Below are 25,099 nucleotides of genomic sequence, written 5' to 3'. Positions count from 1 at the left end.
AACTTTGTGGCTTTGTGGATTTTTTTATTTCACAAGAAAAGGCATGATGGGATTTTTAGTTTCACCACAGCTGGAGGAGAGAGTTTGCCTACCCCTGCTGTAGATCATTCACAATGCTACTCTAAGGCTTTTGTGATATATTCTGAGTAGCATAGCATAAGGTCTCATTTACGCTGTCTGCAAGCTAAATGCTCTGTTTTAGCTTGCAGGCAGCTGTCAGTTTCAGGGTGCAGTGGTCCACTGTAGGGTGCAGTGTGATGCGCGTTTTAGTGCGTCACAGTTTTTTTTTGTTTTTTTTTTCTACTTAACTTTAAAGTGCACAAATAAAGTGACACTTCATTAATGTCTCCACACAGAACCACAGTGCATTGCACTGCTATGCTACTCAGTGCCTACCTGTGCGCCGCAATAAAATGCCTCATGTCTATATTTTGATCACAGCTCACTTCACCTCCGGACTGCATTGCAGTGTCAACAGAGCACATGGAAAACAATTGTTTTCTATGTACCCTAACGATGTCTATAACTCATCCAGTGCAAAAAAAAAACACCAGTCACTGCACTACATGTGAGCAATCCCTGACTGTATTACATAGTAACAAATTGTTTACTTTTTTAGAATGGAAAAAAAAAAAGCTACAAAAAAGGAAGGGGATCTGGCTGTACTATCTGGAAGTAGTGCTCAGATCACTAAACTGGCTTCACAGAATTATATTATATATTTCAGCCACGCATTTAACTGCTTGCCTGGAATTCAGCAATCAGACAAGTAACGTTATTCTCCTATCACAGGTTTGTGGTGCTTATCCAACTTTATCAAGGAAAAAAGCCTTAATTTTTGAGGTGCACATTTAGAAATGAAAAATTTTTTGGAGTCCACCATTACGTCTTCCAAATTCCTGCTGTGTTGTTTATAGAATAAAACAGGCTGGTGATCTCTGCGACAGGTGCCTTTGATAATGGGCTACTTGTGCCCAACACTGCCAACAAAGACAAAGGAGCAGATGATGTAGAGGCCACAGATGAAACTACCTGGACAGAGAGGCTTGTACTCCTATACCATAGACCACCTGCCACCAGTGTAACCACTCCAAACCTGTGCACTTCTCTCCTGTATCTGCCAATATGTAATCATGCCTGCAAAGCTGGCCACACACCAATACAATTTTGTTTGAAAATTCATATGGAAATTCAGAAATAAACAACAACAAAAAAACGGTCGGCAGAACATTCAATACAACTAGGACAGAATTCATATGAAAACCCTGAAAATGTCTTTCTATTGCAATGCCAATGTTTTGAATTTTACTTTTCATTTCAGAATGCAATTATGACATAATGATGCAATAATAATTGATGAATGACAGTGCATAAAATTTTTCCCAAACAAAATTCACAGTTAGAATTTTGTTCTAGAAGCATACACAATTGTCAATCGGACCCCATTAAAGCAGAACAAAATTTGCCATCTTAGCCTTAATTTGAAATACAGTTGCCATGGTGCTGCACATGTGATCAGTTATGACACCAGCCATTTAATGGCTTGACCGTTCCTTCGAGAACACAAGCAACTGTGACAGTTAATCACAACATGTCTTGATAGTAACGGTTTTGCAACACAGTCAAATCAATGGGTTTAGTTATGCTTTAACTTTTAGAAAATTGAATAAATGTTCCACTTTTATCGAGAAAAACATAATGCCCTCTTGGTGATCAATGCACATTGCAAAGATTTTAATAAACCCTGTTAACAGATTCCAAACTTTTGTTGCTGTGAAGAAATAGCTCTTCGTTTCATGCACTGATTGCATAAAGAGTCTGAATAGGAGAGTCTGGTTCATTATTAATCAGCTGGTGCCCTTTGTGTGTTCAAATGAAGAAAGCTGTAGTGTCTGCATCCCTATTGAAGTGAAGTGTTTAACCCTTGGGTAGTATCACACCAAAACTTACATTTCTGTTGCAGAGGTGCCTAAAATCTGGCTTTTCTTAAGTTTACACTTTGGCAAAAATCAGTGAGTGAATCACACGAGCAGAAAATGAAATTTTTGGAGGCGTTCTGCACAACTGTGTACCGAACGCCTCCAGGTTGCCATAATTCATTGAATTTTACAGAAAATTACAGTACTTCAGATTGAATAGCTTAGGTATTTTTTAAACAACATTAAATTACAACATGGCTTGTGCAGCAATTGTATATGCTCTTTTTTTTCTTTTCTATACTTTTCCAAGAAAGTGGCGGTTACTCTTTAAGCCTCTCTCATAGCTGCAAGAAACGGTTTTCAGCTCAAATAATCAAATAAGATGAAATGGTACTGATCTGTAAAGTTGGATTCCACCAAACTTTAAAACACTAGTATATTTTTAGGAGTTTGTTATGGTTGTAGGAACACAGGAAGATTAGAAGGCTTCACCCATACCTTTTATTGGGGTCCTATGTGCTGGTCAGGTGTGGGTTTTCTCGTGTGTGGCCATGTGTCAGTTACTTACATTAAAGTGGTTGTAAAGTCAGGTTTACTTACCTGAGCCCCCCTCTCAATCTAGCAATGTTGCACAGGAGACTCAGTTATTCCGTGACTCTCCCTCTTGATTGGCTGAGACAGCAGTGGGCGCCATTGCCCCCAGCTGCTGTCAAAGTTAGTGAGCCAATGAGGAGAGAGCCGTGATTCCGTGTCTGAATGGACACATAGAGCAGCGGCTCGGACTGGGTGCCCCCATAGCAAGCTGCTTGCTGTGGGAGCACTGGGCAGGAGGGAGGGGCAAGGAGAGCCAGAGAGGGACACCAGAAGAGGAGTATCTGGGCTGCTCTGTGCAAAACCACTGCACAGAGCAGGTAAGTATGCCATGTAATTTTTAATCAAAAAAAGCCTAGACTTTATCATTACTTTAAACCCTCAACATGTGTAGGCACCTATACTAAATAAATAAGAACAGTTTGCAAGCAAAGTCTGCATGTTGTATAGTAAGACATTATGTTGAAGACCTTTACATGAGTTATGCAGCATACTGAAAAATAAAAGTGAAAAACCATACATGAAATAGAAAAACTTACCCAAAAATATAACTAGTCATTGGAGAGCGGCAATAGTTTATAAGACGTCGTAGGACATTACAAGTTCACTATGGACGGTCACAATGGTCCTCAGACAGTCCAGCGATCTTGGGTTGTTCCAGGTTTTTTTCAGTGTTGGGCAGCTGTAAAAAAAATTAATAAAAAAAAAAAAATATAATGTTATAGATGGATACATCATAAGAAGAAAATCACATTGGTTTTAATTTTCTTTTTTACAGAAGTGACTCAAGACATAAAAGACATGAGAAAGTAGCAACAAACAAAACAAAAAGGATTCCCAATCTGTGAAAAGCTGTTTTCTTGTAAGTTGGATATGGCATTATCCTCTCTGTGTAATACCGTTAGTCATTTCTCATGCTGAACAAATCTATGCCATGACCTTCAGCAGACTTACACTATGCTAAACATAATGAGTCACACTGGTTAACCTCATGATAGATTATTAAGTAGAAGAAATCTGATGATACAGCACTTCTGTCTTCCTATCATGGAGTCACATAGACTGCCTTCATCAAGAGGGTCCCACATGCCCTAATGAAGACCCTGGTTGTTAAACATTGTGACCAATAGGCAAGTTAACAAACCCGGTCAATAAAAAGAAGAAAGCATATGTATATTTCTGCTGATTAAGGCCTTGTTCACACTGGGCGTACTAAAGCGAACACCCATGGAGGGCCATGTTTACTGCATGGGGATGCCCAGGTGTTCCCTGCATCCGCGTACAGGCAGTCCGATGTCAGTTGGCTGCATAGATACAGACATCCATGTGGGTGCACGGCCCTAAATGTAGACAGTGTGCATTCAGAGCCATGCACCCACACAAAATTGGGAGCAGCGTCTGTCTGTGCAGCCACCGCATCCCAACTGACATGAAAAGGGACTGCAAAACACCTGTGCAGGTAAACACAGCTATCCATGGGTGTATGCTTTACTACACCCCGTGTGAACCAGGCTTAGGACCACCATTCATTTTGTTGCTGCAGGGAATATTCCTTAATACATTTCTGTTGTATTATGCTTGATTTGTCACTGAAGGGGAATCTCAATGTTTCGATATTATTAATTTGCTTCCTGCTTAACTGCTATTGTGATAAGATGTGGGGAATTGAATGTTTATAGCTGAATTTAGGTCAAGCTAACTTATAGCTTGCCCCCCTGTGATGAAGTCGGAAGGAATGAAACGTACATCGTGATGCAACTGGAATCATTGCATTAACATCGTGAGAGCGACGGCGTTTCCCTGGATAGTCGTCAGCCAGCGTGGAGGTGGTGACACTGAAGGGGATCGCTCGATTATGTCATGAGCAACACAATGGGGTTTTTTTTTTTACTAAAACTGGAGAGTGCAAAATCTGGTGCAACACTGCATATAAACCAATCAGCTTCCAGGTTCTTTTTGCCAAAGTTTAATTGAAGAAGCTGAGGTTAGAAGCCGATTGGCTACCATGCACAGTCGCACCAGATTCTGAGTGCTCCAGGTTTAGTAAATTTGCCCCAATGTTTGATACAAGATATTTTAAATGTGAGTGGACTGGGTATTGTTTTAGATTTAGGCTGCTTTCACACTGAGGCACTTTACAGGCGCTATAGCACCTGTAAAGAGCCTCTCCTCTCACTCCAGTATGAAAGCCGAGGGCTTTCATACTTGAGCGGTGCGCTTGCAGAATGGTACAAAAAAAAGTCCTGCAAGCTGCATCTTTGCAGCGCTGTAGGAGCGGTGTATACACATCAATGGGCAACGCCACCGAACCACCGGCAATGCGCCGCTGTAGCGGCGCTTTGCGGGCAATTTTAACCCTTTTTTGGCCGCTAGCGTGGGTTAAAAGCACCCCGCTAGCGGCTGAAAACCTCTGAAAAAACTACAGTGAAACGCCGCTAAACATAGCGGCGCTTTACCGCCAACGCCCCAGTGTGAAAGTAGCCTGAAGATTGAGCTTTACAATATTACAATAGTAGAGCCTTTCTTTTTCATGTACCCATGGATATGCACCTTTACCACAAGGAACTGTGGAGAGGTGGATTGGCTTATTAAGGTATTAAGGTGGGCTGTCTCCATCAGAACACAACAGCTCAGCGGGGGGAGATCTCTGAACTAACCGTGCCGACAGCTTTTTTTCCCCCCTTCAACTCGTGGGGTTGAATGAAAAAAAAAAAAAAAAAAAATGAATAGTGTGTACCCAGCTTAACTTTCTTCTGTCTCCCTGCCAGCAGAGTTTGTCCTGTCACCTCTCCTGCTGAGAACGGAGTAATCAAACACTGCTGATTGCTCAGTTCTCCCCTCAGCACTGAGCAGAGAGCGGTGACTGTTAGAAATCAGCTTTCTGCTCTACCTCTCCAGCGCTCACTGGAGCACTGGGCTAAGGAGCGGAGGGAGCATTTGGCTCAGTCTCAGCATGTCATTGTGTGTGTGTGTGTATGTGCGCATAGCAGATATTATATTTTACATAATGTTTAGTTTACTAAAGTATATGACAAAGTATATTATGACAAAAAAGAAGCCTTCTCCATTAAACTACAGGGCTGGTAATCATACACCCTTATGCAGGCTGTATTTTCTTTTGTTCAAGCACCATTAACTTTGCTCATTTCTTCTTAGCTGTGGAACTGGCTGTGTTCACCCTTTGTGAATCTATGAAGATCTCATAATAGTCACACTATGTCACCGCAATCACAGCAGGGCCGCTCACAATAAATATATAATTCATTAGGGTACTTCCTACATTCCCTAATACTAGATCTAAATCTAAAACAAATATATTCACAAAAAGGAAAAAAGGTAATAATAACTAATCCCACAAAATGTATCTTTGTATGATCATTTTATTATTTTGGATTAACAAATATTCAAAACTTCCGGAATGCATTACAGCTGCTAAATTACCCGGACGCATATAAAGAGGAAATAAAACAGCGGGCCACGCCAAATAGAGACATCAGCCACACTGGAAGCTGAACTCTGCTCAGTGATGTGACAATTCCAATTTTATTATGCTCTGCCACGACGCACTTCACATTCGCTGAGGGAAATTAAACTATTTGCCCTCATTTCCATTCAGCAAAAGACAAAACTAAATTAGAAAAAAAAAAGGAGGCCAAATGCCTTTATGCATTGGAAGGCTGCTTTCAATGCTGGCGATTGGAGAAAGATAGGAAAATACCCGGCCAATCGTGTAGCCGGGTGCCACCATTCTGCCCGCGACCTATTTTCAGGCCACTCCAGTCCAGTCACATGAACTCCCCTGCGTTAGCCAGAGCCAGATGCAGGGGAGAGGAGTGAGCACTCCAACAATGGCTGGCAATGTCTGGGAGCATGACATCACCCATAGACTTCAATGGCTCATCCTTCCTCTTCCCTGCAGCAGCACTGGCTGACACAGGGGAGCGGAATCCCAGACCGGAGCAGCCTGAAATTTGGCAATTATAAACATCTTTCTTGCATAGGTGTTGGAGGGGGAGAAGACAGCTTTAAGTCTAGTTAGGCTTTGCCTGTAATTCCATTTTAATAAAAGTGGTTTGATCACCTCTGACAACTGGAACCGTGTACGAGTACAAAACATTACAACATCTGAAAAATTTTAGGGGCCTTTTATTCGGGGTTAGCGTCTTTATTTATTTTTTAGAGGTATTGCAGGTATGAGATATCCCAGGATGCACCAGGAAACCAACAAGCGAACCGCAAAGACATGTGGTATTTATTTTGGGAGTGTCTGGTGCAGACGTCACATCTGGTGTGCAGAGTGGAACAGCAGGAAGGTGAGCGGGGTCCGGATTGGAGCAAAGCAACAAATGGTGTCCGACATGGGAAAGCTATAGCAGGCGGTGAGCAGGGACCGGAGAGATCTACGGAGCAGATCTGCTGAACAAAAGAGCTGGGGATCTGCTGAATAAGAGTACTAATAAGCTGGGGGATCTGCCGAATGAGAGTACTAATAAGCTGGGGGATCTGCCGAATGAGAGTACTAATAAGCTGGGGGATCTGCCGAATGAGAGTACTAATAAGCTGGGGGATCTCCCGAATGAGAGTACTAATAAGCTGGGGGATCTGCCGAATGAGAGTACTAATAAGCTGGGGGATCTGCTGAGAGAGAGGGTCCTAATAATCTGGGAATCTGCTGAGAGAGAGGGTCCTAATAATCTGGGGATCTGCTGAAAAAGAGTACTAATAAGCTGGGGCATCTGTTGAACGAGAGTAATAATAAGCTGGGGATCTGCTGAGAGAGAGAGGGTCCTAATAAGCTGGGGGATCTACTTGGAGAGGGTCCTAATAAGCTGGGGATCTGCTGAACAAGAGTACCAATAAGCTGGGGATCTGCAGAACAGGGGTACCAATGAGCTGGAGGGGGGTGGGGGGGTACTACTGAGCCAAGGTTCTTCATAGCTCTACACCCAGTGAAAAAATCCTGGCAGTGATCATAAAACAAGGAAAAATTTTGGATCATGAGAAACTTTTTTTTTTTTTTTTGTAGAAAAGAAAGCAATATCTTTCTAGCAGCACAAAACCGTGTTATGAAATGTGAAAGAAACTCAATGCAATACTTGTAGCTATCCATTACATCATCACTTCTGCTACCCAAATAAATCAAATTAAAAGATGTTCTGCACCAAATGTATGGAAACATATAGGGGACCTGCATAGTTCTCTATGTGTATCAAATAATGGTACATTTAACCAAGTAAATTCCATAAACCATATGTTTAAGCCTGAGAAACATCAGCAATTTCTGCTTAGCTTACATAAAAACAGATGTGCGCATACATTGTGTTTCCCATGGTCACAGTTTATTCCCTCTTCATTTCACAGGCAACTCTTAGGGTAAAAGACTTAAATCCAATATTCCCAGTGGGAAATTCCTCTTTTTTTTTTTTTTTTTTTTTAAAGCCACAAGAGCAGTCAGTGCCAAACAGATTGAAACTGCTCCAATGTAACGCCACAGCGACAGAAATCTGTTTCTGGACAATGTTTATATAATCTGATTGTTAAACAGAAGTGAGTGAAAACAAAATGTGTAAAAAGGGCTAAACGTAGAAAATAAAAATCCTGAACAAAAAATAGGAAACCCCATAAAATGGTTCACATGGTGATACTGGCTTTCTGGTAGTAAAAAAGCAATTCCACTGCAAGACCGCTGTCTGTGCTACACAATACGTACTTGGTAAGGGAAATTATTCTTTCCATACGATTCAAGCTTGGTCTTCATTCCACAGAATCAAAAATGCACAATATCTAGCTATTGCACTGCAAAACCTTGTAGCAGCTTTCACACTTTTCATAAAATGTCTTGCTCTCAGGCTTGTTTACTGTCAGCAGTCCTCCAAATTTGAGATCAGCAGAAATAGGATGATTGGGGTTATACTGGTGCCCACAACGGAGGAATATACAGTTTTTTTTTTTATAAAAATAGAAATATGCTTACATAAAACAACAAGTGATGGGTTCAATAAAAACTATTGGTAAAGCATATTATAAGTCGTATTATGAAAACACTGGTATTCATATATGAGAAATTATCAACACTTGATGTTGTATCCCAACATGTTTCGCCAATATTGGCTTCTTCAGGGAATTTCTAATACAAAAATCAATGGTCATTCTTACAATTGCAACAAGTAATACCTTTAGGCGATCCCCGAAAACATATATCCTCAGGGAAGCTTATCCAGCCTCCACATAATATAAACTGAGTGTTTACTTCTCCATCAGTTCATGTGTACCACTTGCTGCCCTCCCCCCCCCCCCCCCCCTAAATTAGATTGCAACCTCTCACAAGCAGGGTCCTCTTAAGCCTTTTGTATTGAACTGTATTGTAACTGTACTATCCCTCTTTATAAAAGCACTGTGCAAACTTGGCACTATAGAAAAACTGCATAATAAAAATAATAATAGTAAAATATACAGATACAATGACTATGTCCAGACGGAGAAGTCAGCCTGGAGATTATCATTAGTCCAAATAAAAAAAAAAAAGGTCCGAGTGTGTACCTGAAATTCTTCCTTTCCTATAGAGAACTGCATTCAGCTACATCTTTATATTTAATAATATCTGTACCTAATTTCTAGCAAGCTTTGTATATCAATTATCCACTGGAGTGTGAGGTTATTGCAAATGCCCGTAAAGGGTTCACGCCACGTGTACTATTTTTTTTGTATAGATCAAAGTCCCAAAACAAACATTTTATATATTGCAGCTAAACAGTCCATAGATGTGGCAGCTGCTTTCGTTTTCATTTCTCAGGCAGGAATATATTCAGCAAGTACAGAAAATGAAGACACGTGAAAAGTGTGCTGTCACCAAACTTGCTACCATACAAATGATACTATATAAAAACACAAAAACTGGTGATGCAAACAATGAAGCAGTCTGAAAAAGACAAAATGTCTTTGAGTAAACAATGACTAGTGCATTGAACCCCTCATCAATGGGATCCAAAATGTGCTTGAAAAAAATCAACCAATAAAAAAAATGAGTCCATCTGTGTATAAAACTACTGTGCCGAATATCAGTGTCCATCCTTACCAATAAGTGAAATCTCCATGCAAACATATCCAAACGTACCAGTGCTTCACCACCGTGTTAAAGATAGGTTTGATGGCCGCTTATCAGCTGTTGATCACTCGCTGGGACTTAAAATGGGCACTGACTTCCGTGCTCAGATAATAGCACATTTGAGGGGTAGGAAAAGGCTCATAGTGCAATATAGGTGAATGGTAACAAGGATTGTGGCAAGAAATCTGATTTTGCGGTCTTGCAGGGGATGTGTCCAGTATTTCTGGCTCAGATTTAGACAGCTCAGATTAAGAGGATTCAGAAACGTCCCTTGCGTCCAGGTTAGAGTCTTCACTGAGCTTGGGTCATGCAAACCGCTCCCAAAGGGTCCTGTTTAGGAATGGTCAGGGAAAGCTGCCATCTGTGTACCGCTGTGTGCTGGGGGTAACAAAGGTAAACTCCCAGTGACTGCAGTATATAGCATCCTAGTCTTAGTCCATAGAGTTCAATATTGAATTGGCCCACCCCTTTCAGCTAGAACAGCTTCAACTCTTCTGAGAAGGTGGTCCACAAGGTTTAGGAGTGTGTCTATGGGAATGTTTGACCGTTCTTCCAGAAGCGCATTTGTGGGCTCAGACACTGATGTTGGACAAGAAGGCCTGGCTTGCAGTCTTCGCTCTAATTCATCTCAAAGTTGTTCTATCGTGTTGAGGTCAGGACTCTGTGCAGACCAGTCAAGTTCCTCCACCCTAAACTTGCTCATCCATGTCTTTATGGACCTTGCTTCATGCACTGGTTTAAACTCGCTCATCCATGTCTTTATGGACCTTGCTTCATGCACTGGTTTAAACTCGCTCATCCATGTCTTTATGGACCTTGCTTCGTGCACTGGTGGGACCTTAGCTGTTCCCACAAAGTTGGGAGCATGAAAATGTCCAAATTGTCTTGGTATGCCGACGCTTTAAGCGCTCCCTTCACTGGAACTAAGGGGCCAAGCCCAACCCCTGAAAAATAATCCCCCCACCACCAAATAATTTGGACCAGTGCACAAAGCAAGGTCTATAAAGACATGGATGAGCGATTTTGAGGTGGAGAAACTTGACTGGGCTGCACAGAGTGCAGAGAGTCTTGATATGCTGAGGCCTTTAAGATTTCCTCTTCACTGGAATTAGAGGGCCCAAGCCCAACCCCTGAAAAACATCCCCACACCATAATTACCCCCCCCGCCCAATACTTTTTGCAATATAGTGTGGATGAGCGAGTTTGGGGTGGAGGAAATTGACTGGCCTGCACAGTGCCCTCACCTCAACCAGATAGAACACCTTTGGGATGAATTAGAACGGAGACTGCAAGCCAAGCCTTCTCATCCAACATCAGTGCCTGGCATGACAAATGAGCTTCTGGAACAAATGGTCAAACATTCCCATAGACACACTCCTAAACCTTGTGGACAGCCTTCCCAGAAGAGATGAAGCTGTTATAGCTGCAAAGGTTGGGCCAACTCAATATCGAACCCTACGGACTAAGACTGGGATGCCATTAAAATTCATGTGTGTGTAAAGGCAGGTGTTCCATATATACAGTGGGGACGGAAAGTATTCAGACCCCCTTAAATTTTTCACTCTTTGTTATATTGCAGCCATTTGCTAAAATCATTTAAGTTCATTTTTTTCCCTCATTAATGTACACACAGCACCCCATATTGACAGAAAAACACAGAATTGTTGACATTTTTGCAGATTTATTAAAAAAGAAAAAAAAAACTTTAATATCACATGGTTCTAAGTATTCAGACCCTTTGCTCAGTATTTAGTAGAAGCACCCTTTTGATCTAATACAGCCATGAGTCTTTTTGGGAAAGATGCAACAAGTTTTTCACACCTGGATTTGGGGATCCTCTGCCATTCCTCCTTGCAGATCCTCTCCAGTTCTGTCAGGTTGGATGGTAAACGTTGGTGGACAGCCATTTTTAGGTCTCTCCAGAGATGCTCAATTGGGTTTAAGTCAGGGCTCAGGCTGGGCCATTCAAGAACAGTCACAGAGTTGTTGCGAAGCCACTCCTTCGTTATTTTAGCTGTGTGCTTAGGGTCATTGTCTTGTTGGAAGGTAAACCTTTGGCCCCGTCTGAGGTCCTGAGCACTCTGGAGAAGGTTTTCATCCAGGATATCCCTGTACTTGGCCACATTCATCTTTCCCTCGATTGCAACCAGTCGTCCTGTCCCTGCAGCTGAAAAACACACTCACAGCATGATGCTGCCACCACCATGCTTCACTGTTGGGACTGTATTAGACAGGTGATGAGCAGTGCCTGGTTTTCTCCACACATGCCGCTTAGAATTAAGGCCAAAAAGTTCTATCTTGGTCTCATCAGCCCAGAGAATCTTATTTCTCACCATCTTGGAGCCCTTCAGGTGTTTTTTTTAGCAAACTCCATGCGGGCTTTCATGTGTCTTGCACTGAGGAGAGGCTTCCGTCGGGCCACTCTGCCATAAAGCCCCAACTGGTGGAGGGCTGCAGTGATGGTTGACTTTCTACAACTTTCTCCCATCTCCCGACAGCATCTCTGGAGCTCAGCCACAGTGATCTTTGGGTTCTTCATTACCTCTCTCACCAAGGCTCTTCTCCCCCGATAGCTCAGTTTGGCCGGACGGCCAGCTCTAGGAAGGGTTCTGGTGGTCCCAAACATCTTCCATTTAAGGATTATGGAGGCCACTGTGCTCATAGGAACCTTAAGTGCAGCAGAAATTTTTTTGTAACCTTGGCCAGATCTGTGCGTTGCCACAATTCTGTCTCTGAGCTCTTCAGGCAGTTCCTTTGACCTCATGATTCTCATTTGCTCTGACATGCACTGTGAGCTGTAAGGTCTTATATAGACAGGTGTGTAGCTTTCCTAATCAAGTCCAATCAGTATAATCAAACACAGCTGGACTCAAATAAAGGTGTAGAACCATCTCAAGGATGATCAGAAGAAATGAACAACATCTGAGTTAATATATGAATGTCACAGCAAAGGGTCTGAATACTTAAGACCATGTGATATTTCAGTTTTTCTTTTTTAACAAATCTGCAAAAATGTCAATAATTCTGTGTTTTTCTGTCAATATGTGTACATTAATGTAATGTGTGTACATTAATGAGGAAAAAAAATGAACTTAAAATGATTTTAGCAATGGCTGCAATATAACAAAGAGTGAATATTAAAGGGGGTCTGGATACTTTCCGACCCCAGAGTGTGTGTGTATTATATATATATATATATATATATATATATATATATATATATATATATATATATATATATATATATATATATATATATATATATATATATATATATATACATACATATATACATATATATATACATACACACACACACATACATACATACATATACATACATACATACACACACACACATATATAAATAATATAATATATATATACACACACGCACACACAGGTCACCTTATTAGGTACACCTGTTCAATTGCTTGGTAACACAAATTGCTAATCAGCCAATCACATGGCGGCAACTCAATGCATTTAGGCATCTAGACGTGGTGAAACCAAGCATCAGGATGGGGAAAAAAGGGGATTTAAGTGACTTTGAACGTGGTATGGTTGTTGGTGCCAGATGGGCTGCTCTGAGTACTTCTAAAAATGGTGATCTACTGAGATTTTTACACACAACCATATCTCTAGGGTTTACAGAGAATGGTCCACAAAAGTGAAAATATCCAAAAAGCGGCAGTTGTGTGGACAAAAATGTCTTGTTGATGTCAGAGGAGAATGGGCAGACTGGTTCGAGATGATAGGAAGGCAACAGTAATTCAAATAACCACTCATTACAACCAGGGTATGCAGAATACTATCTCTGAACGCACAGGTTTAACAAAATTGGGCAATAGAAGATTGGAAAAATGTTGCCTGGTCTGATGAGTCTCAATCTTAGCTGCGACATTCAGCTGCTGGAGGTGGAATGATGTGGGGATATTTTCTTGGCACACTTTGGGCCCCTTAGTACCTACTGAGCATCGTTTAAACACCACAGCCCACCTGAGTATTGCTGCTGACCATATCCATCCCTTTATGACTACAGTGTACCCATCTTCTGATGGAGACTTCCAGCTGGATAATGCACCATGTCACAAAGCTCAAATCATCTCAAACTGGTTTCTTGAACATGACAATGAGTTCTCTGTACTCCAAAGGCCTCCATAGTCACCAGATCTCAATCCAATAGAGCACCTTTGGCATGTGGTGGAATGGGAGATTCGCTTCATGGATGAGCAGCCGACAAATCTGCAGCAACTGTGTGATGTTATCATCTCTGTATGGACCAAAATCTCTGAGGAATGGTTTCCAACACCTTGTTGAATCCATGTCACAAATAATTAAGGCAGTTCTAAAAGAGGGTCCAACCCAGTACTAGCAAGGTGTACCTAATAAAGTGGCCGGTCAGTATATGTCCCTATCTCACATTCATACACACACCTACTAGGGTCAATTTAGACAGGGGCCAATGAACCTACCAGCATGTCTTCGACGTATGGGAGGAAACCGGAGTAAACCCACGCAGGCACAGGGAGAACATGCAAACGCCGATTATACATACTTACATACACACACCTCCTTTTTCCTCTTTTCCCTTTTAGTTAGCATTGCAGATAAGTCAGCGGGTTCACTAACATTTCTGTTCCAGCCGGAAGAAAGGAGATTCTATTGCCATGTGAGGTAGAATAGGAAATTCTAGCGGGATCACCTTCTTGCTGGAGAAAAAAAAAGAGTAGCGGATGATTCAGCTTATCAGTGTCAAGCCTTAAGTGAAATATCTGCTGATGTGCATGAAAGAACTGGGAGATGAGCTGCATCGGTCTGATGCACTTTATCGCTCATATGAGTCCTTCGCAGCTCTGATATCTTCCTGTTCTCAAAATGATTTCAGAATACTGTACATGCAAACGTCTCTTCCTTCCCAGCGGGCTGTGTATATATCATAGGATTTTCTTAAGTGATCTTAGTATACTATGATAACTGGGTAGTGGATTGGGACACAAGACAGACATGTAAGGCCGGTTGTTGAGGAATAAAGCTAGACAAATGGTGGCTGTCAGGAAAATGACAGCTAACACCTAACTTTTCACAGTTTTATCAAAGAATAAAATGTTTTACTAGCTCCCTGAAATATCCTGCTGACTCCAAAAATCTGCCTTCTCTTCCAGAAAAAAAAATTCACACGAAAAAGACACCGGGGTTGATTTTCTAAAACTGGAGAGTGCAAAATCTGGCTCAGCTCTACCTAGAAACCATTTTTTTTGTCAAAGCTTAATTAAAAACAGTTAGAAGCCGATTGGCGACCATGCACAGCTGCACCAGATTTTGCACTCTCCAGTTTTAGTAAATCTCTCCAATGTTCACAAGCGTTTTTAGTCTGTATATAGAACAGGATGCAGCATGATCAACCCGAGTATGACTGGGGTAGAAATTTTCCTGAATTGGCCCTTTCACTTCGCACTCCTATTTAAATCAATTTATCTACACATACCTTTTTCACCTTTGTCACATTTTTTCACTCAAATTTTTGTAACAGGATTCGGTCCATGTTTTTCTTTCTCTTTCACCATCACACCTTCAGCCCCCCCTCCTTCCCCTTTTTTTTTTTCCCCCCTCCCCACCATCATTTCCCTCACTTGGTTTTTTCTCCGTCCTTTCCTTCCCTTTTTGGTTCTATCACACTGACCATCCAGATGCAATATTTGATATAATATATAGTTCATATGCATAAATATAACAATGTATAAACACATATGGAAACTCCTTAATCACCGTCCTGAGTTGTCCACTCATTATATATGATACTTTACCATAGGTGCTGCTCACACCCTCCCACTCTGCTGCCCCCCTGAACTTTGGGGATTACTTGGTGTGTGACTCCACGTAAGGCACGCATAAGCGACTGACTCCCTTGCTGACTGGGCCAACCGTTGGGATCAAACAAAGGGGATTTTTTTCTATACAGAGGCTACCCAACATGACTTAATACAATGTGACCGGTAAAAATATACAAAAATATTTGTTGAATGTTTTTTCTTTTTACCTTTTAAGAATCATAATACATGTCAACACCTTTACAGTTTATGTATATCCTCTGAAGAAGACCCGCTGGGGTCGAAACGCGTCAGCTTCTCACATACAAGACCTATGTACTACTGTTTTTTATGGTGTAATATCATCGTGTATCATTATTGTATACTGTTATGCCATTGGCATTGTTTTTATCAGCTCATGTTTTGACTATTTATGTCTAGAGTAACATTTTTGATACTTGGTTAAAATAAAAATTATATACTACGTTACTTTTTTAGTACATTTTTCAATCATTGTTGGCTGCTAAAAAACCCCTCATGGGGGACAATCCTCTTTTTTGACAATTTTATTTGGGGTGTGCAGCCATTTTTTGTCTTCTCTCCTATGAGCGTTTTCTTCTTTTTAATTGAAATTTTCTTAAAAAGTGGATAGATTGTACATAACATAGGCCAGGAGGTCCTGTCCTTTCAGAAAACCGGACATGAAAGAATCATGAAGGCTACCATTGCTGAAAATGCTAGTTACTTGGCTTCTTTGCTTTCTGAGTCACTAACCTGAAATAAGTGCAGAGAAAAAAGATTTATGACACACATGCATGTGCTAGATCTGTGATCAAAAAGAATTAATGCCAGACACAGCCATACAGCAATGGCAGAACCACGGGCGTCCGCAGGTAGGGGCAAGGGGGGGGGGGGGTCAAGTGCCCCCCCCTCCCAGCAGGGCCGCCGCTACCTATAGACAAGTGCGCATATCAATCGGGGGCACCATGCTGCATGTCCCAGGGCCGTGAGTCGCATACACAACATGGAGTATCAGGGAGTGATGGTGTTTGCTGCCCCTGAACTGGGGGGAGGCAGTGTGGCCAGTGGCAGGAAATACAAAGCTCTCCCGCAGCTTGCCTGTTACCTGCTGCCTGGAGTGGACAGTGTCTGCTGATGCTCAGCCAGTGCAGATCACCGATGATTTACCTCCCCTCCTCCTCCTCGGCTTGGACTGCCGGCTGTGTGTGCTCTGCCTAGACATGTATGAAAGGCCCAGCTCTCCCTTCTAGATAGGGGCCCCCGAGAACACCTACCGCATGGGGCCCCTATGGAAACTGGAGGGGAGTTCTCCATACTAATGATTGTGTGTGTATGGGGGTGTAATGTATTTGTGTATGGGGGTGTATCTGGGTGTATGGAGGTGAAATGTATCTGGGTGTATGGAGGTGTAATGTATCTGTGCGTATGGGGGTGTAATGTATCTGGGTGTAATGTATCTGGGTGTATGGGGGTGTAATGTATCTGTGTGTATGGGGGTGTAATGTACTGTATCTGTGTGATTGGGGGTGTAATGTACTGTATCTGTGTGATTGGGGGTGTAATGTATCTGGGCGTATGTGTACTATGTCTGCAGTCTCTGACCATCTCCTGTACTATGTCTGCAGTCTCTGAACGAGATAATGACATTGTCGAAAAGGGGTGGAGCATGGGTGACCTTAAAATAATGCCCACCCCCCTGAAAAAAGTTCTGCGGATGCCCATGGGTAGAACCCACACTTCGTTCACTTCGTCCGATTGCAGCCTGAATTTTTGGCTGAATTCGGACCAGAAACTGACCAAAAGACGCACAGGACCCCTCTGAAATTTGCATCGGAGCCGCAGCAGAGATATGTGAACCGGCTCCATAGAGAGCCGGTCAATATCTCCTGCTATTGCGAATTGGAGAACCCGCATCCAATTCGCAATGATGTGAAACCAGCCTAAAGTGCATTTAAACCCCAACAATTTTTCTTGTGAAAAAAAAACCCCCAACAATGAACGCTTATTTACTCTCTTTTGGTATATTTAAAATATACTATTTAAAGGGATTGCTTTTTGAAAAGAAAAAACAAACAGTTGATCAGTGCTGTCCTTTTTACTGTGCACTCTTGCAGCTTTATCTCAAATGATATACTCAGGGAGTGTTTTTTGACCTCTATATGTGCAGTGAAGTGAATAAGCTCGTCATCCATGAAAGTCTACAATAAATGAAAAAAAAACAAAAAAAAAAAAACAAATGCAGCAACCATATCCAAGAACTGGCAAGCTGAAATACATCACATTTTTGTTTTTGGGTCTAGATACACTTTGAATATCTGCTTCTGTGGCAGGAGTTTGAAACAGACAAGTGACCACTCACGTTTAGCTCATGGAGCAGGGCAGGGGACATGCAATACAGACACCTCTGGCCTACGAGGGAAAACAGTAGAAAGAGGACTGCTTTTAGGCTATAAGATCACTACAACCCTCCGTCATCAGGAAGGCTTCGCTGGCGGTATCCGTTGGTAGCATCAGAGCTTCTGTCAACAGGCTTTTGTTTAATTCAAGCAGGTTTTGCATTCCTATTGAAATAAAAAAAAAGACTGCTTGAAGCAAGTCAAATGCTGGTTAGAGGTGAGCTGCAGTTCAAATGCACCTATTAATGAATTCTGAATGGGGTATGGGTGGCCAATTCATGTGAGCCGATGTGCTCTTCAGCTCCTGCACACCATCCTGTAATCATCTTCCTCAGGGGCCTTCTGCTGCTCCTATACTGAGAGCATTTGCTCCCCAGACTGCGCCGACACTACCCAGCCAGCAACTTTGCTGGTTTTCACCCAGGCGGCCATGACCAAGTGCAAGGAGTGAGCAGGCCCAGTGAAGTTAGGAAGCCAAGATGGCGGCGGTATCCCTCAGACTCCTAAAACAGGGGAAGCAACTAGAGTCTACGGGGATCGGCAACCTGTCAATTGCGAGAGGGCGATGGGTAGATCTCGTGTCCGCAGTACCGACCCCCGCTGTCCAAACAATTCCTCCCAGACTTTAGGAGCAGAGCAGCACACACACACACACGCAGCTGGGCTCTGCAGCATGGCTTCACCGACTCCCGTGTGATCCTCCTCTCACATTCATCCCGCACATTTTCTACATCTCATACAGGCACTCGGTAGGGATGTGAGGGGAGGGACGGAAGGCAGCATGTCGGAACAAACAGGTGAGGAACTGATCATTAGGAAAGGGCACAACAGTAGTGGGCTGTATACTCCTGACCTGTCAACGCTGCCCTGTATACGCCTGACCTGTCAACGCTGCCCTGTATACGCCTGACCTGTCAACGCTGCCCTGTATACGCCTGACCTGTCAACGCTGCCCTGTATACGCCTGACCTGTCAACGCTGCCCTGTATACGCCTGACCTGTCAACGCTGCCCTGTATACTCCTGAACTGTGAACTCTAGTTACTCCTGACCTAGATACGTTCATATTTTTACATTGACATATATTTTTCGAAGGGCCAGTTCACAAAAGACTGTGGTGCAGGAAACATGTATTCCATGCACGTTTCCCGCACTGCCTTTGTGATCTGCATACAGGTGCCAATGTATTGTAAGGGCACCCCAAATGCATGCATTACATTTTCTGCATTCCAGTGCAATTTTCAGCCCATTCAAATGAATGGGCTGTGAAAATGCACCACATGGGGAAAACGTGGGAAATGCACAGGAGCGTGTGCCGTACTACCGTGTGATCCCAAAGTAAATTGTATTGGGGGGGCATTTCTTTACTATGCCATGATCTTCGATAGGTGTACAAACGCACCTCAGCACTGGAAGGCTGACTCTACAACCTGGAAGACACAGTGGAGTCTCGAAAAGATAAGATCGCACTTCACAGTGAATTCTGAATGATCTTAGAAATGCCTCAAACTAAGGTCATTGACACAAGGCCAAAGCTCATTGACACAAGCCCACAGAGAAGTATTGGCTCATTTATGACCAACTAATAAGCCAATACCTTGCCCCCGCCCCAAAAGACACGGAAGCGGATTAAGTTGAAAATAGGACAAGGCCACAGCTTTATTAAAATTTACAAATGTAACAACAAATGCACCAAACAACAATGCCAGTCACAGTTATGCTGTGAGCACCCATAAAACAACCAAACTCACATAATCCAAGAGGCCTGTCCTTACCATCAGTGCCATATAGGCATTAAACTGACCCCGGAATTTAACTTGAGAGCATAGCCCATGAAGCAACATCAATTGCTGGCAAGGTCAAAACCAGCAATAAAGCTGTGACAAAACATCACAACGGCGGGAGGGTGGGCAACTCTTGTGACAGCTGAATCTCCTCAGAGCAGTTGGCTGTACCCCAGCATAGCCTTTTCCTAGAGTTCAGGTTCCATCCAGTCACCTCAGGTCTTTGTATCCAATCTTAAGGAAGCTACTTTACTTCCTTTTGAGGTTCACGCCGACAGTGATGCCATGCTTCCAGCAGTCAAGGCTCCCTTTCCCTAAAGGAGGTTCAAGGGGCCTTCATTAGGCATGTGATGGGTTTTCCCCTTTTTTAAAGGGCACTGCCAGAAGGAATAAGCAAAACGCTGTTCAGTCATTGTCAACCTCGTCCTTCAACCCCCTTCCCCACCTCTCTTCCCAAAAAAAAATAGCACTGTACTCCTCTCTTCCCTATTCCTTTTCATTCACCTACACATATAGGGTGGGCAAAAAAAAAAAAACAAACTAACAAGTTTACAGACTGCTCAGCTTTGCCTGAGGTCTTGTGGATCGAACATGAACAATCACCTACTCAAGTCTAACAGCAGCTTTAGCACTGATTATGGTTTACGGCATAGCTAAGGTGCATGACAGCTGCCCATTGTACAGGCAGTTCATGAAACATTCAAAGTCCATAAAATGTGTGTCCACATAAAGTAAGCTTAAATTATACTCCCACTCTTAGCTTTCTGCAAGAATGTAAGTCTGGAGACCTCTATAGTTCCAAATTACAACCTTTAAAAAATGCTTCATGGGAAACTGTCATTTACAGGACAATGAGGTCAACAAGTTGGGAAATGGTTGCATTCCAACTGTTCTAAAGAAACCAAACCTATCCATTTATTGGTAACCCTCATTCACTGAGTGATTTAGCAGACTCGACGGTATTTTAGGTTTACAGCACCAATGAAGAATCAGATTTACTGTGTAGCTTCAGGTTTCCTACTCTTTTCAAGAAGTGAAACTTTCTTATTTTATCCGTTTATTATTTCCTCTCTGCAGTGTTCCTTCCATTTACTTTCATCTGTCTCTGCCGTTTGCAATGCACCATTTTCAGGCGAGGAGTCAGACATCAGCTGCCGCAAGCTGTAACCTGTATGACTGATTAATGTTACTACGGGTCAGTGTATTGGTGCTGCTGGAAAGGAGGCGGCTGTTTTAGCTAGGTACGTTTTCTTCAGCGAAGTGGGCAATTGAAAAGGTTCTGCTTTGGATTTACAAAACAAAACAAAAAACAAAACAAAAAGAAAAAGAAAAAAAAAGAAAAAAAAAGTCTGAAAAACCATCTCTGCTAAACAAGTAAGCAATGATAGTCAAAGAAAGCAAGGGCCATCATGACTGGTATATTAGTTCTGGACGGATAACGGCAGTTAAACCATTAGCCCTCTTATATCTCTTGGGAACACCAGTGTCAAATTCCAGTGCTGCCCATCCGCATTCATCTCCAGGAGGCAATCTCATTGTTGCCATTTGGTTATGGAGTTTACAATATAGTGGGAGCATTACGATTTCCTTATTTATTTCGTTATGGTCTTCAAAACCCAAACGCAGGATAAGCAAATATTGTCTAAATACAATAGCCATGAGAATTCTTACTTGAATCTTGGTGTGCTCTGTGTAGTCCTTCCACATCTGTGCAGTAATCCAGTGTGAATCCTCATCTCTGTACAGGAGCTTCCTGTAATATAGACCAGTCACTGCTGTTCCCTCTCCTTATGCAGGTTAACTGGTCTTGTCCCACCCCCTCCTGTAGTTTTTTTACAGGCAGCCTGCTGGGTCCCTCCAGAGCTCTGCTCTCTCCACAGGCTATGTACAGCACAGAGCATGTTCCTGCTATTTTTACAAGGTAATATTGGGGTTTGCAAAAAAGTGTTTGGTGCACACAGAATAGATGTACATCCTTTTTTGGCTGTTGAAAAACATTTTAAAATAATGTTTTTGTGCCCAGAGTTCAGCTATAAAGAGCTGCCTCAGAGCTGGTAATACAGATCTTCACTACATCTTTTTCCAGCCAAAAAAAGTAAGTTTTGTGCATCCCTTTGATCCCATTTTAATGTTGTTACTCAACTTTGAGGCCAAACCACACCTACCGCTTATCCTAGCCAAAACCTGCCTCAATGGGCAATAAGGGGACACATAGAAGGGCCGTCTAAACTACACACGACCGATTTTTGCCAATGGAAAATTTGAATGAGGCATAATACAAAAGTCATAAAATATCAATTTATTGTACAAGGATTGGACACATGAATGTATAAAAGGTACACATAAAAAATGTTTGGTATATGAAGACAATGGGTTACACACAATATATACTGTACATCAAGCTGGTATATTTTCAAAGTGCATGCTTTATATAACCAAGATGATTGCAATGTGAGAAAGGAATGTATCTTGTAACTCAACAAGTTTCGTAAATACTTTCACTTCTTCAGGATTAGATGCCTCCTACAACAGAACCCTATAAAACCAGCTTGGAACTTGATAAAACGTTGCATCTCCAAATAGTGACCGCTGCTCAGTGTCTGGCACAGGACTGGTGGAAGGGGACCAAGACACCAAATGGGAAAACCAATGAGATGGCACAAGAGAGATAATGGCTGTGGTAAAAATGAGATACCAAAATACCAAAAACCAACCTAGTATTTACAGGGTTGAGTGAGGATTCTCCAAGAAAACCAATTGTGATCACAAATGGTGCCTTCTAAACTATTAGGCCTTATGCACACTGGACGTTATGAAAATGGCAGTAGCGTTAGCTGTAGAATGCGTTTAGCTGTAGCGTTTTTTTAACAAAATTATACTCCCACAGAAGCTTATGGCTCAAAAATGCGGATAAACGCTGAATAGCCACTTTTTTTTGCATTTTTAAGCTTTTTTCAGAGTTAGGTGTTTTTTACAGCTGAAAAGCTCCTCTGAAAATCCACTAGCTCTGGGGGGTTTTCCCAGTCAGAAAACACCCCCGCCAGAAACTGCTGTTAACAGCCTATGTGAGCATGGACACATAGGATAACATGCTGGAGAGTTTATTGGCTCCTGAAAAAAAACATCTGAAGCCAAAAACAGCAGCTTTAAAAACATCCAGTGTGCATGAGGCCTAAAGGTAGGCTTGTGATGTCTGCTCTTAGGTAGGATTTTAAAAGATTATAGTAGCTGACACAATGGGGTTGATTTACTAAAACTAGAAAATGTAAAATCTGGTGCAGCTGTGCATGGTAGCCAATCAGCTTTTAACTTCAGCTTGTGCAATTAAGCTTTGACAAAGAACCTGGAAGCCGATTGGTTTCTATCCAGAGCTGCACCAGATTTTGCACTCTCCAGTTCTGGGAAATCAACCCTTTTGGCTTTAAAGCTTCCCGCGGTGTATGATCACATGGGCTGGCATGGTGGAAGCAGCACTCTTACCCCTAAGGTCAGTGATGGCGAACCTTGGCACCCCAGATGTTTTGGAACTACATTTCCCATGATGCTCCACTACACTGCAGAGTGCATGAGCATCATGGGAAATGTAGTTCCAAAACATCTGGGGTGCCAAGGTTCGCCATCACTGCCCTAGGTGATTGATTTTCATGGGGGTTAATTTAATCCTAAGGTCACATGACCCCTCAGAATTTTCCAGATCCCCAAAGGATCTGTAAAAAAAAAAAAAAAAAAAAAAAAAAAAAAAAAAAAAAAAAGGTATTTAATAAAGTTAATCTTTTAAGTTTACATTAAAACCAATAAACCAAGCCATGGCCTGTTTGAATCCAATTGGTGTTTTATTCTTTGCATTTTTACTTGATTGAACATACCTATCACACAACCATAATAGAATGGCACACTCCAGTCCTTAAATCAGCTGCTGCTCTTGGCCAGTGATGGGACAAAAGGAAACTCTCATTTCCAAATAATTACAAGTCAGGACCAGCAGAGATAACTCTGAAAATAAAGTACAGCAACATGCATCTATGGATATACAGTACACCGAGTCATGGTGGAGGCATGTCTGTGTTCACGTCTTGGTACCTTGCTGATGACCATTAAACCTGGGTTCACACTAGTGCGATGCAGAAAACCAGCACCGGTTCCCGCATCGCTCCTCTCATGCAGGCAGTTCACACTGCCTTCTGTGAACCACTGCAGGTGTCATTAACAAAGTTAAAATGACACCCCCAGGGGCGCATGCGCGAGGCTCAACATGGAGGACGTTACCTCTTAGAGCTCCGCACTTCCCGCCGCAGAATCGGGACCGTATAACGTCCTCAGACCGCCTAACCGCATCCGAATACCGGCGATCACCCCCAGCGTCACCCGAGCCACAACCGGGATGGTTTTGACGGGTCACAAGGGTAAACAAAAGACCAAACCGATCAAGGAGGCCTTAGCCCGCGCCTCATCCAAGATGGCGGCGAAAGCTCTCTCCAAACAGCAAACTGCATCTCCAGCCAGAACGGAGCAGGCAGACAGTGAGGAGGATGATGCTGCAGACTCTATATACAGCGGTTCTCCTATCCCTGCACAACAAGGTATGTCACAGCCTGATTTTCTAAAACACATGGAGAAGATGTTAAACAAGGCTCTGAAAGCCACATCTGACCAAATAACAAATAGACTGTCACGGGAGATACGAGAACTAGGCCAGCGCACAGCAGACCTGGAAACCAGAGTAGATGATATAGAACTCACTATACAAGAACATGCTCAGGAACAGGCAGCCCTCCGTGAGGAAAATGCTACATTGCTCTCACGTTTAGAGGACGCCGAGAACAGATCTCGCAGGTCAAATTTACGCCTCCGGGGTATCCCAGAAGTGGTTGAGGATATACAATCCTTCACTACAGCCCTTTTCCAGGAACTTTGTCCTTCCATACCCATTGAACGCCTGGAATTTGACAGAATTCACAGGGCGCTTACCCGTCGCCAACAAGACGGCCCTCCACGGGACATAATAATTAAGCTGCACTTTTTCCGCACTAAAGAACAACTACTCGCAGCAGCCCGGAATAAAGACGCTCTCCAGTTCCAAGACCACAACTACCAACTTTTTTCTGACCTGGCACCCCTTACCATTGCTAAACGGCGAGCCATGAAGCCGCAATTACAAATCCTGATACAGCATCAGATAAAGTATACCTGGCGTTTCCCCTTTTCTCTTCAGTTCACGTACCAGGGGCAGCAACACTCCTCCACATCCCCAGAAGCACTGCAGCGTCTTCTTGAATCACTACACCTGTCGCCCTCTGTTCATCAATCCGAAACTGCACTACCACGTACTCCAGCCCGCTCTGCACCCTACCCTTACACCGCCACTCCTAAACGGAACCAAGCTGGTCCTTCCTCGATCCGAAAAGGAACACCGTCTCGTCAAGCAAGCCTTTTTGATCCTAAAGCACACACGTCTCGCTGAAGAACCTAACATC

At 42.7% G+C, this 25,099-nt stretch overlaps 1 protein-coding gene across 3 annotated transcripts in view; it reads right to left on the bottom strand.

The window, feature by feature from the left end:
* The window catches only part of FAM110B (family with sequence similarity 110 member B), a 245,132-nt gene that overhangs the window by 139,931 nt on the left and 80,102 nt on the right, over positions 1-25,099 (bottom strand). For all 3 annotated transcript variants that reach the window (XM_073631661.1, XM_073631660.1, XM_073631659.1), the window contains exon 3: positions 3,050-3,192. The gene's annotated coding sequence lies outside the window, so the exon portion shown is untranslated. The remainder of the gene's footprint in view (positions 1-3,049; positions 3,193-25,099) is intronic.

The sequence above is a fragment of the Aquarana catesbeiana genome, linkage group LG05, assembly GCF_042186555.1.
Source record: "Aquarana catesbeiana isolate 2022-GZ linkage group LG05, ASM4218655v1, whole genome shotgun sequence".
Taxonomy (NCBI): domain Eukaryota; kingdom Metazoa; phylum Chordata; class Amphibia; order Anura; family Ranidae; genus Aquarana; species Aquarana catesbeiana.
This window is presented reverse-complemented; position numbering and strand designations above follow the sequence as displayed.